Source organism: Coturnix japonica, chromosome 5 (genome assembly GCF_001577835.2).
Source record: "Coturnix japonica isolate 7356 chromosome 5, Coturnix japonica 2.1, whole genome shotgun sequence".
Lineage (NCBI taxonomy): Eukaryota > Metazoa > Chordata > Aves > Galliformes > Phasianidae > Coturnix > Coturnix japonica.
The window spans coordinates 45,627,111-45,638,651 of record NC_029520.1 but is presented as its reverse complement, the minus strand read 5'-3'; the positions used below and the strand labels follow the sequence as shown (position 1 = coordinate 45,638,651).

Sequence of the window (11,541 nt, the reverse complement as noted above, 5' to 3'; positions counted from 1 at the left end):
CTGGTGGCATGTGGGAGGCTTCCTTGATCTGGGGTGTTCTCTGGAAAGGGAATGGGAGGACAGGCAGATGGCATGGGAGGAACATCCTTGGCCACCCACAAGCCTGCTGGGGCGAGCAGATGGTGTGTGGGGGCCTGCTGGGGGCTCCCGGGAGGGGAGGTGGTGGGGTCCTGTGTCACACAGGAGGGGTGAGCAGTGGGGAGGCTGTCTGGGCTGGTCAGGCAGGGAAGGTGAGGCTGTGAGCATGGGGACTGGGTGATTTCCCTTGTTTTGGGGGGATTTAATCCACTTCATTGCGAGTCCTGTTGTTCCTATACGACCCCTTTCTAGGCTTCACCCCAGGTTGGGGTTAAGGCGCTTGGGTGGGATTTGTGTTGCACTCAGCGGAGGGCAGGAAAGCAGAGCTGCATTCAGGATCTTCCTGTAGGATTATGCCATGGCCTAGGGAACTAAGCACTGCCCTTGCTGTCTGTTTTGTTGCCATCCCAGAGCTGCACTGAGCATTCCCCAGGTACCCGTCATCTCCACCAAAGCACAGAGCTGCTCAGAGCTCAGCATCTCTTTGCAAGGCGCCCTCTCCTACTACACAGGGACCATTTGGTTGTGCCATTGCCTTGCTCACCCGTGTTAGGAAGAAATTCAGAGGGCACTGAGGCCCTGGCACTGGAGGGCTGTGGTGCCCCATCCCTGGAGGTGCCCAAGGTTGGGTCAGGCCCTGGGCAGCCTGAGCTGGTGGGGCTTTAAGGCCCTTTCCAACTCGACCATCCTGTGATTGTAAAGCCGCACACAGACCTTTGCTGAGGTCTCTACTCTGCACAAAGGGGCTGGGCCGGCTCCCCATCCTCCCCGGACAGCCAGCGCTGCGAAGGGTCGCGCAGCTGGTGCCACCTGGTGGCTCTGGGATCCCCTTCGGTCTCATATATATTTGCAAGGGGCCGCGGCTGTGCGCATCGCTTTGTTCCATCCCCGAATCACCCATGGCAGAGCCTCGCAGGGTGCTGTAACAAACACAAAGCAAAGCTCCGCGCACAAACAGCGTCCCCCAGAGCCGGGCTCTGTCCCGTCCCTCCTCCTGCGGCCCCGGGTGCCGCCGCCAGGTGGGGGTACGGCCGCGACAACGCGCCGCTCGGGAGCGCCCAGCGCGGGGCTGACGGCCGCCAGGGGACACCGCTCCCGATGCTGACAGCTGGAGCTGCCGAGTTGCTTTCCATGCTGGGCAGGTGTCAACTCGTTTTTGCAAATCCCAGCGAGAGATTTCCTTTTTCACAGCGACGTGTTGACACAGCCCGTTCGTGGCCCTTCATTACCCCGCAGTGTTTGGCTTTTTGTAGTTATTGCTGGACGGGCAGTTTCCTCCCTGTATTTGTGCAGTTGTTTACTTCTGTGCCATCGTGTTATAACCCATTCTGCATCCTATTGATCTTTTTTCCTAGATAGCTGCAAGATCAAACCCTATGCTCTGTCTCCCTGCTTGCAGCCTCTGAAGGTCCCATGAGCATCCTTTGCATTTTAGCATCCAAAACCTTAATGAACCCGTTTAATTCCTGTCTGGGACAAACCAAGCGGGTGAAATCCATCTTTAGAAGCCTCCAGTTTATTTAGGCTGCAGTTGGATGCACAGTTTGTTATCATTCTCGTATTTCATTTTGGTTTTGGCAGTGTAGCTGTATAAACATCCCCCACAGCACCTCGCAGAGCTCAGGGCTGGGCATAAACCAGGGGGACAGCGGGGATGGGGGTGGCACATACTGCTCAACCAGGGCTGCTGCTGGAGCAGATGCATCTCTGAGCACTGCAGTTATGTCCCGTGGTGCTTTTCATGCCTTGGCACTGGCATCTGCGCTTTGGCTTTTACTTGTTCCGCAGTGCCTGTGCCTCAGCTTGACGTGAATCCGCTGGAATTTGAGTAAGTGTTGTTTCTGTCTGTAATTCCCCCTCAAAGTTCAGAGGATTAAGGAATTCATGAGTAAGCTAAATTCCCAACACTCTCCACATCCCCCCTTCCTCACTGGGAGATGTCTTCGTGCCTTCAATATTACATCCTGAGTTGCTGCCAACTCCTCCAGATTCCACGTTCTCCTTAGGTTGACCTGCCTCGGGTCTCTCCTACTGCATCTCACCTGCCCCTGCTGACTGTGTTTTTCCCAGCTCCTTTTCTGCTGAGATCCAATGTCTCTCCACTTTCCCCATCCCTGGGTTCGTCTCCCACCATCACTCATCTCACCTTCAGAATGATGGCAGGAAGGGGGTGCTGAGCCCCATGGCCCTGCTGCTCATGCAATGCCATATCCTATGTTTGTCCAAGCATTAGGAACTGACATTTTTTTTCTGTCATGTCTTTCCCCAAGGCCATGTATATAGTTAACCCCACGCTGTTGTTTCACTCATATGCATCCTGACCTTCAGTGCAGGCTGAGCTGCCAAACTCTGTGTTTAGGACTTTCCATCTCTGACCCTGACACAGAGCAGTGGGTTGTAATGTAGGGCTCATGAGGCTGGAAGGGTACAGGAAAAGCAGCGATTCTGGGAAATCACGTGTCACTCCCAGCAATTGGAAACAGTCGAGGCTGCCAGCCATGATGTAAGCTCACAGTTGTGCATGCTTTAGGGGGCTGCGCCAAGGCAAGGCTGTAGCTACTGCAGAAGGCAGAGCATGGCCTGAGTCATTTGTTTGGAAAGCCATGCCCTTCCCAAAGGAGCTCCTCCATCTATGGGGAAATGACAGGCAGCTGCCTTGAGGGAACTGTACTCTGGTTTTACCCAGACGCTGTCTGATTTTCATTTTTCTGAGTACAGAGATGTTCATGTTTGCTTCAGATGTTTTGCACAAGGCCAGACTCCTGAGGATTCAGCATTGCTGAAATTCTCCTTACGCCTCAGGAGTGCTGCAGCTGGTTTATGGGGGGAGAGCAGTGGATGTAGTCTACCTTGATTTCAGACCGGCATTCAGGATCTACCATCTTCAGGGGAGGCAACCAGAGAGCAAGCTGACAGCTGGAGTCTTGCCTTGGCCAAGGTTGCACATCTGCATGGCTAACAGAGCAGCAGCTCCTGGCCATAGCCAGCGCTGGGGTGTAACTGAAAGGTACAAGCACTTTAGGTCACATTTGGCTTGTTTTAAAGCAGCTGTTGCTTGAAGAAAGCGAGCTGAATCTGTGAGCTCTGTTTATAACTTTTCCCATTAGTGAACAGTCACTGTAGGTCAATGACAGCAGCTTTCTTCTCCAAATGTTACAACATCTCCTGCTGTACCATAATGTGTCTCTCCTTTGCTTCTGGAAAGGCATGAAGCTCCCTGAAGACACCCACAGCAAAGGCTGTCCTCCCCCATGTACTTCCAGATTCTCCAATGTGCTGAGCTGATATGAGGGACTTGCAGACAGTGGCAGCAGCCTTTCCTCTTGGAAAACCACAGCTGTTGGCCAGAGGGATCTCCACTGAAGTCACAGAATCATCAAGACTGGAAAAGACCCTTAAGATCATGTAGTCCAACCATCATTCTACCACCAACACTGCCCACTAAGCCATGTCTCCCACTGCCACATCTCCATGTTTCTAGAACACCTCCAGGGATGTTGTCTCCACTACCTCACTGAGTGGCCTGTTCCAGTGCCAGGCAGCTCCTTCAGAGAAGTTTTTTCTAATATCCAGCCTGAATCCAGTACTTTCTAGCTCATTTGCTGACAACACATGCAGAAGAGAGTTCCCCCAGTGATGGATGTGCTGCCAGTGAGATGGTTCAGTGGAGGGGCCTGCTGAGCCTGGCAGAAGAGGATAAAGCAACCTATGCTAGGAGTGGTTGCAATGGTGACAGAACTTAATGCTTCTCAGTAGTAGCCAATGGTACACCATAGGGAAATGGGCACTGGTTGTGCCTCCCTAACTTGCATGACTTTCTTCACACAGAGCAAAGCTTTACCAGGCAAAAGCACTGGCATCCTGTGAGCCCTATGGCCAGGCTGGGCTCACTACAGCTTGTCTGAGTGGTGATGTGCAAAGATCGTTATTTCTCACCCACTGGAAAGAAAGAGAAGGAAAAGTCTCTACAGCCTTTGAAGAGCTGTTTCCCCAAGCATGATGTAGCAAGTGCGTCAATGGAGCCGAGAGCAAGGAGTCAAAACCACTGCTATTCTTCAGTAATCTTTAAACATTGACCTGTTGTACTAAGAGAAAGGGCAAAGAGAGGGAAAAGTAATTAAGGGTAGAGTAGAAAGGTTTGCATCTCCTCAGAGTCATGCTTTTATTTTCTTCACCACCCACCATGGTCTTGCTCCTTGGGAATTGAGCCTGTGTAAGGGTGGGATTTCCTGCAGGGCCTGGCTTTCTTGTGGTATTTCACCAAGAAATGATGCTCGCTGAGGATGTTTGTTCTTGATACTGGAGAATAAACACACGTCCCAGCTGCAAGCAGAGACATGAGGCAGGGCTCCAGGCTCACAGTATACTGGAGCACTGTGTGAAAAGACTTGGGAGTTTTTAGTGAGTTATTGTTGACTTGAATTGTAAGTTGCTTTCTTGGAAATGTATTTTCAATATTTAACATAATATCAGTTTCATTTCTTCCACTGTGTGACAAGTAGGAAGAGCAGAAGATAGTTCTGCTATCTCAGAGCACTGATTTGCCAACCTGTCTTCCCAGGCTGCTTTGGAGCATGAAGCTGAGTTCAGCAGAGGTCCAGCTGGGTCTGAGGGTGACCTTCCACAGAGGCACTCACTGCTCTACCTGAACCTCTGACACCACATCATCTCTATTAAACTAACCACAGAATGCAGACCACACGGAGCAAGATGCTTCAACCCATGATCCCCAGCATGGGGCAGTGCATTGTTCAGGACAAAGATCTTTCCAACCCAGTGTTGTCTCCCTAACAGTGACAAAAATAGATGCCCAGGGAAAACAGAAAGTATGGGAAAAAAACTGATACACCCCCAATACTCTCCCAGTCATCTGGGATTGATGTCTTGCATGTTTCTTGAGCCAGAGCAGTGCCTGTATTTGAGAGTGTATGGGAACTGCTAAATCATGGCCTGAAGCAATGATTGAGCACCTGATGAAGGGACACAGCCAGCCCTGGGAGCACAGGTGAAAGCAATTCACCTGTGTGGACAGGTTCCACCCCTCCCTAAGCCTCATTTAAGGGCTGGCTGCTGCAAGGGATGGCTCTCCTCTTTGAGATGCCTGTTTTTGGAGTATTTAGTGAGCCCTGATCTTTGGGATAGGTAAGTAAATCTTTCTCTCTTTAACTAGATTGTGAACAGGACCTCAGTTTCTTCTTCTTTATATGTAGTCTGAATCTATCTCCTTTAGTTTAATGCTGTTCCTCGTTGGTCTATTGGATGCTCTTCTGGGGTTACTTAATGGTAAAAATAGTTTTTCTGGTTGCTATAGGGAAATGACCCAGTTGTGAGTAGGAGGTGGTGTATGTGGCTGGGGACATCACTCATGTGGCAGTCATCCTCTGCCCTGTGTGCAGATGACCTCTGGGAGCTGATGGGGCCACTGGTCAATTAAGACCTCTTCCCTCAAATATATTAGTTGGCTGGATCTAGAATTATGAGAAAGAAAATTATTTCAAGACCTAGTGGGCTTCTATGTCTTTGTCCTTTTCTGGGATAGACTGATGTTTGGTCCATGTTGTCAGTTAATGCATTAATTGTGTTGCATTTTCAGCTTGTGGTATCTGTAAAGACATGCTTGGAAAGGCAGCATCTCCTGGATAAGCCTGGGTAGAAGCCTATGGAGCATGGACTGGGGTCTTTCTTGCTTCATGTTGCTGGCTGGAGGCTGCTCAATCCATAGGACTGAAGTGTTATTCCTCCCTTCCAGATGTTGCACAGAGTAACACAGACCAGAGTAGTCATAGGCATGGGCTGAAATGTTAAGGAGCACGTGTGTGCCTCAGACAGCCCAGACCAACATGAAAAGAAGAGGGGAGAACAGATGTCAGGGAAAACAGGAACCTTGCATCTAGGTCCTGTGATGTTAGCTCACTGGCTTTGCTTGAGGTCAGAGGATTGCAAATAGAGAACTGTGTGTGTGGGAAGGGGAAAAAGTGAAATGGGTCAATGCAGCAAATAGGGAAACTCAGAACTAACAGCAGGGTGGTCAGTGACAGTGACACAGGGAAGGGGAAGTAAGTTGCTGTGGGAGAGCTGTGGACTTGCTAGAGGAGCGTGATGCTATGAGGCTTTTATGTGGCCTCTGATGTCTGCATCTATCATTCCTGTTATTCTTTGGACCCAGCTGTTTCTGAGGGTGAGGAGCAGCTCATTGTGGGGGCTGCAGGCAGGGCAGAAAGAAAGATCCTCTGTGCTGTGACTCTGGGTACAAGGGTCCACCTAAGCAGATGGCTGTTCCAAGGGAACAAGGTTAAATGCCTCTTCCCTCAGTGAATCATAATGCAGTGTCTGCAGTGGTATTGCTAAGCATCTGGCTTGGCCTGGAAAAAGAAAATGCAAACCACTTCTTCAAGAATTTTTTGGCTTGGCTCAGTTCCACTTCAGTTATGAAATGAAGCATATTTTAATGTGCCTTGTGCTGGACGTATAAAGTAGATAGCTTTATAGAAATACAGCTTATCTACGTGCTTAAATCTGTGCAGAACATGACTTGAAATCACTTCTGTGATTACAGACAGGTATAGCTGTAGCAATACGGGCTGTATTAATGTTAACTCAGTACGTTTTTGATTGTTTAGGGCTGATTTTTCTTAGCTGGTGACAGCTGAATGGGACTCGAGATGGCTGGAAGTTTTCTTGCCAATACTTTACTGTAATGAGGGAAAAATTAAAGCAAACAAACACAAAGCAATTCAAACACAATTCAGCTGTGTGGAGGAAGGCCAATAAAAATAAGCCTTGATGTTCTAGTTTTTTGCTGGCTGCAGACTGACCCCATGGATGCACATTGCATGCCAGCAGGATGGCAGCATGGGGAACCTATGTATGCCACTCTATGCTGCTGCACAGTTGCCTCATGCATGGCCACCCCTTCCAACAAAGAGTTACAGGCTGAGACCTGTGTTGGAGAGCAAGGGAGAAAGGACAGAAGAAATACGAGATGCAGACTGTGTGCATTCCTAGGCTGATGGAATTGCCATCTGTCTTTCATCTGTGCTCTGGCACTTTTCATACAGTTCATGGTAGAGATGGCTGCAATCAGCTCTCAGAGACAAAGAGCTGGTTTTGTTTCCCATCAAATACCCTGCACTCTGTAAGAAATAACGGGGCAGTGCTGCATGCAGTGGCTGGATGCTGCTGCACCACATTCTCTCAGGCCAACACCATGTTTCCCTGACATCTGGCTTCAGTACAGCTTGGTGCAAATGGTGCAAGTATTGGCACAGGCTGCCCAGGGAGGTGGTAGAGTTATTGTCACTGGTGGTGTTTGAGAACTGTGGAGATGTGGTATAGAGATACGTGGTCAGTAGGCACAGTGGGGTGGGATGGGGTTGGTCTAGATGATCTTAGTGATCTCTTCAGAAGTCAAGGGATTCAGGACTTTGGAAGTCCCAAATTCCAGTCTTGAATACAGGAAGAAGAGGTAAGACTGTGAAATTGTGCCATGTTTTCTGGTTATTAAATTCACTTGTACACTGAGAATTGCATAACTGAAACATAGGTTCCTAAAGGCTCATAAGCCTGGAGAATAACAAGGAGTTGTCTGCACCCTGTGTTTCATCCACAATGTGACAGAGCTCTTACAGCACTGTGAACAGGCTCTGTCTGTGATGCCTTAATTGACAGCAAAGTTAACAGAACGAATAATGACCAGGAGACACAGTGTGCGCACTATGGCAGAGCGTGGAGAGAGGAAAGAGGTCTCATAATTCATGACCATCTATCAAATCCCAGATGCTGAGAGTTGGCCAAACAAAATACCCTGATGTAGCCTCTTTCCATGGAGGGGAAAAAAATTCATTGTCCATAGAAATGTTCTTTGAAGGTCTCAAACCAGACAAAAGGCTGGATATAGAATGCTTGGGTTCTATGTACATGTGTGATTCAAGGATGGTAGACCAAGGAATTATGTAAATATCAAGTATTACTTCTCTTACTCAAAGCCTGTAGGTTTTATTGCCTTCATTTCTGTCTTGAAAGCATCCCCATTAAGGATTTGTTTTCCTTTACATAAAGGGATATAAGCAGATTGCAGAAATCTGCTGTGTGTTGATTTTCCTAATGCTGATTTGCCTATTCGCATGGAAACATTGCTTGGATGCTCCTGAAAGCAGAAATTTGTTTTTCTAGTCAACCTATATAGAAATGTATGAAAATAGGCTATTAGTGTCATTGTAGATAATGAACTGAAGTTTGTGGTAGTGAGTTGCTCATGTGAGATAGTAGAAACTTACACTGGGAAGAAGTACTTGGTCAGAAACAGTGCAATCTCATGCAGAATTAGTTGATTTGGACAGAAATTGGGTTACATGGAGGGCAGGGCTGTGTCCCTTGCCCACAGGGGACACGGAGACTGAAGTTCAGAGGGAGGTAGAATGAAGGTGGAGACTTTATTATTTTTCACTGTAAGTTGTGGTTTCTACCCAAGAAAAGTTGGCTTCAGACGTTGTTCTGGATGACAGATGACTCTTGTCTGTCTTTTAAAAGCTCCTATTGATTTTGTGCTGTACGTGCTACTCTGACAAAATGTTCCCCAAGTAAATGCAATCTGAGCTCCTCGGGAGAGGCTTCTGAGAGAAATCAAATCAAACAAAACTGGAACTTGGGCAGTCCATGCAATCCCCTGTAATACCTCAGTCTTTATGATATTATAATGGATCAGAAGGAGATCCTGAGCTGAAAAGTTAAACAAAGGCCAACAAAAGACTTTTGAGTGCAGCTGCATGTGCAGCAAGTACTTGGAGGCTGCTCTCCAGTCCTCACTGTCTGTATTTCTGCAGTCTTGTTTCTCTAGGGCACCTCCTCTGTTTTCCTTACTGCAGTACGGCAAAGGTTATCTGGATTACTGCTTGTGTCAGGTAGGATTAATAGAGTTACCCAAAAGAATAGCTTTCATTGTCTTATTTTCTTCTCTGGAGGTGTGGTAATGCATTGGCACAGGTACCCCACAGAGGTGGTGGAATCGCTGTTCTTGGAGATGTTTGAGAACTGTAGAGATGTGGCACTGAGGGATGTGGTCAGTGGGTGTATTGGGATGGGTTGGGAATAAAGGATCCCGAGGTCGTTTCCAACCTTTATGATTCTGTGATTGTGTGATCTCTGAAAGCTGTTAAGGTCCCTTCAGGAGTAGGTTTAACCCACTCAGAGTGTTCAGGAGTTACCCTTGTTTGATTTCCCACCCTTGTTTTTCTGGTCTCTTTGCTCCAGTGATATCACCACATCAGTGTGTGGGTCCTGCCCCTCTTGAATTACCCTGAACCCTGTGGTGTTCTGGAGGTGGAGTGGGTGCCCCTTACTGAGCATCCTGTGATGCTCCCAGAAAACTGCCTGCATTGGGTAGGACAGCCATGGCCCTTCCATCATCTCCAGATGACATTCCCTTCACATCTGCCTCCTCACCAAGAGATGTCAAGGCCAGTGTGGTTCAGTAGTGCCTGCAGGAGCTTGTCTCAAGCAGGGAAAAAGCAAGTCTGGATAGCCTCGTGCAGGGTACCAAGGGGCAGCACGTATGGTTGGGGTTTGGACTATGCCAAGAACAAGGGATCTGCTATGCAGGTGAGTGAAGATGATATAACCTACCGCTATTTCATGTTGCTGTGGTGTAGGATAGAGGGAATGGTAGTAAAGCCAAAGATCAGAAACTTTTAACAAGGACATTGCACTATTACCTTTGTCCTAATCTGTACTGTTGGTTGAGCACTGAGGCTGTGCTGTTCTTGCCAGTGGGGCTTAGGGGTTGGCCTCTAGCCTCTGTGACAGGGCTTGAGAGCTCTTGAAGGCTCCAGGACCAATATTGTTCTACCCGAAATGCTGTTATTGCCTCCTCCCTTTCAGAGTTCATCTCTCCCCATCACAGCTGTTCCAACGTTAATGAACATTTTTGAGAGCTCAGCTTTTTTTGCTGAACGATAATAATTAAGTTAATAGGGATAAGTTTTCCTCTTCTAGTCCACTAGGAGTGTTACTGCAGTTCAAGAGCTCTGTCCTGTTTGGATGAAAATGACTTGGAGGAATGCACTGCTATTTGTCTTCCTCAGTGATGGCCTTTCTGGGTGCTCAGTGTGCCCTGCTGGGTCCCATCTGCTGGGCAGGGAGTTGAAGTGTAATGAGAACACAGCTGAAGGCCACAACTGGGTGGTATTTGGCAAGGAGCTGGGGTGAACCTCTGAGAGTCACAGAGAGGTGAAAGAAGTAAATGGAAATCTCCAAGGGGACAAGACCCAGAGGAAAGATGAAAAATGGGTTTGTAGGGAGAGCTTCAAGCTGGTCAGCTCAAAAGGGATTTTTAAACTCAATTTCCAGAGGAGAAAGCTCTGGGTAGCAAACAGAAATGATGTCCATCAATGAGAACATTCACTTCACAGTAGCACATTGCCTGAGGAAATACAGTCAGTCCTCCTCCAGCTAAGTGCACTTGGGCACCCTGATACGCAGCTGCTGTAGTGTGTGTACTCTGATTTTCCTGCAGGTGTGATGTGTTTCTTTCCCAGCCATGTGGATTTGCAGCTTTGCTAAAGGGGAAATCTGTGGTTGCTGCAGTGCTGAGTAATTCCTAAATCCCTTGATGGAAGCTGCCCTGTATTCATGTGGCTACAGGAGAGCTGGTTTGTATTTTAAGGAATCATTGTGGGTGATGCAGCCACATCCTCTTTTAAGTCATGCAGGAAGTCAGCAATTACTCTCATGGATTTCAACCTGAAGTGTGACAGTGCTTTGTGCAAATGGGGTTTTGCTGGTGTCACACCCAGGCTACCACCATCCAACCTGCTCCCCAGACCATAGAATCAAACATAGAATCATGAAATATCCCGAGCTGGAAGGGATCCATAAGGATCACTGAGTCCAATTCTTGACTGATCTCCTTCCTCAGCCATGCTCATTCCTGGTTAATACTAGCTGGACTAAATGCAAGCTGGTTTAATTTGTATCAATCTGCCTCTGCCTCTAAAGTGGGGTCAAAAGCAGTACCAACAGAAACTGCGTGATAAAACCCAGCCACCCTGACCACAGTTAGTTTTATTTAATTAGTTTGTAGGAGTGCTATTTGTCAGTGTTAATCTACCATTGTCATTGGAAGACATTCGTGCAAACTCCTGTCAGTAGCTGGCCACATGTGAATAAATGCCATTGTGGATGTTGAGTCATTCAGGAAGGTAAATAAATTGGTTTCCTGGGCTCTGAATGCCAAGGCTTTTATAGCAGGATGAAGAGAATTGCACGACATGGTTCCATACAGCTTATAAAATGTATATGAAAGCTATTTTGTCCTACCCATCCTAGTTATGATGTATAAATAGATACACCATTTTTTTTCCCAAGCATAGAGTTAGTTGGAATTATTTCTTCTTTTCTTTTTTAAAGGCCAATGTAATCACTTACATGATGCTTTTCTCAAGGCCCTTAACAGAGCTCTAAATCAAA

At 47.7% G+C, this 11,541-nt stretch overlaps 1 long non-coding RNA gene across 1 annotated transcript; it reads left to right on the top strand.

Moving 5' to 3' along the window:
* Window positions 1–4,666: 4,666 nt before the first annotated feature.
* LOC107315366 lies at window positions 4,667–11,461 on the top strand. Its single transcript, XR_001555876.2, has 4 exons — window positions 4,667–5,220; window positions 8,901–8,978; window positions 9,328–9,675; window positions 10,589–11,461. It is a non-coding gene; the product is annotated as an uncharacterized LOC107315366 (long non-coding RNA).
* Window positions 11,462–11,541: the final 80 nt, after the last annotated feature.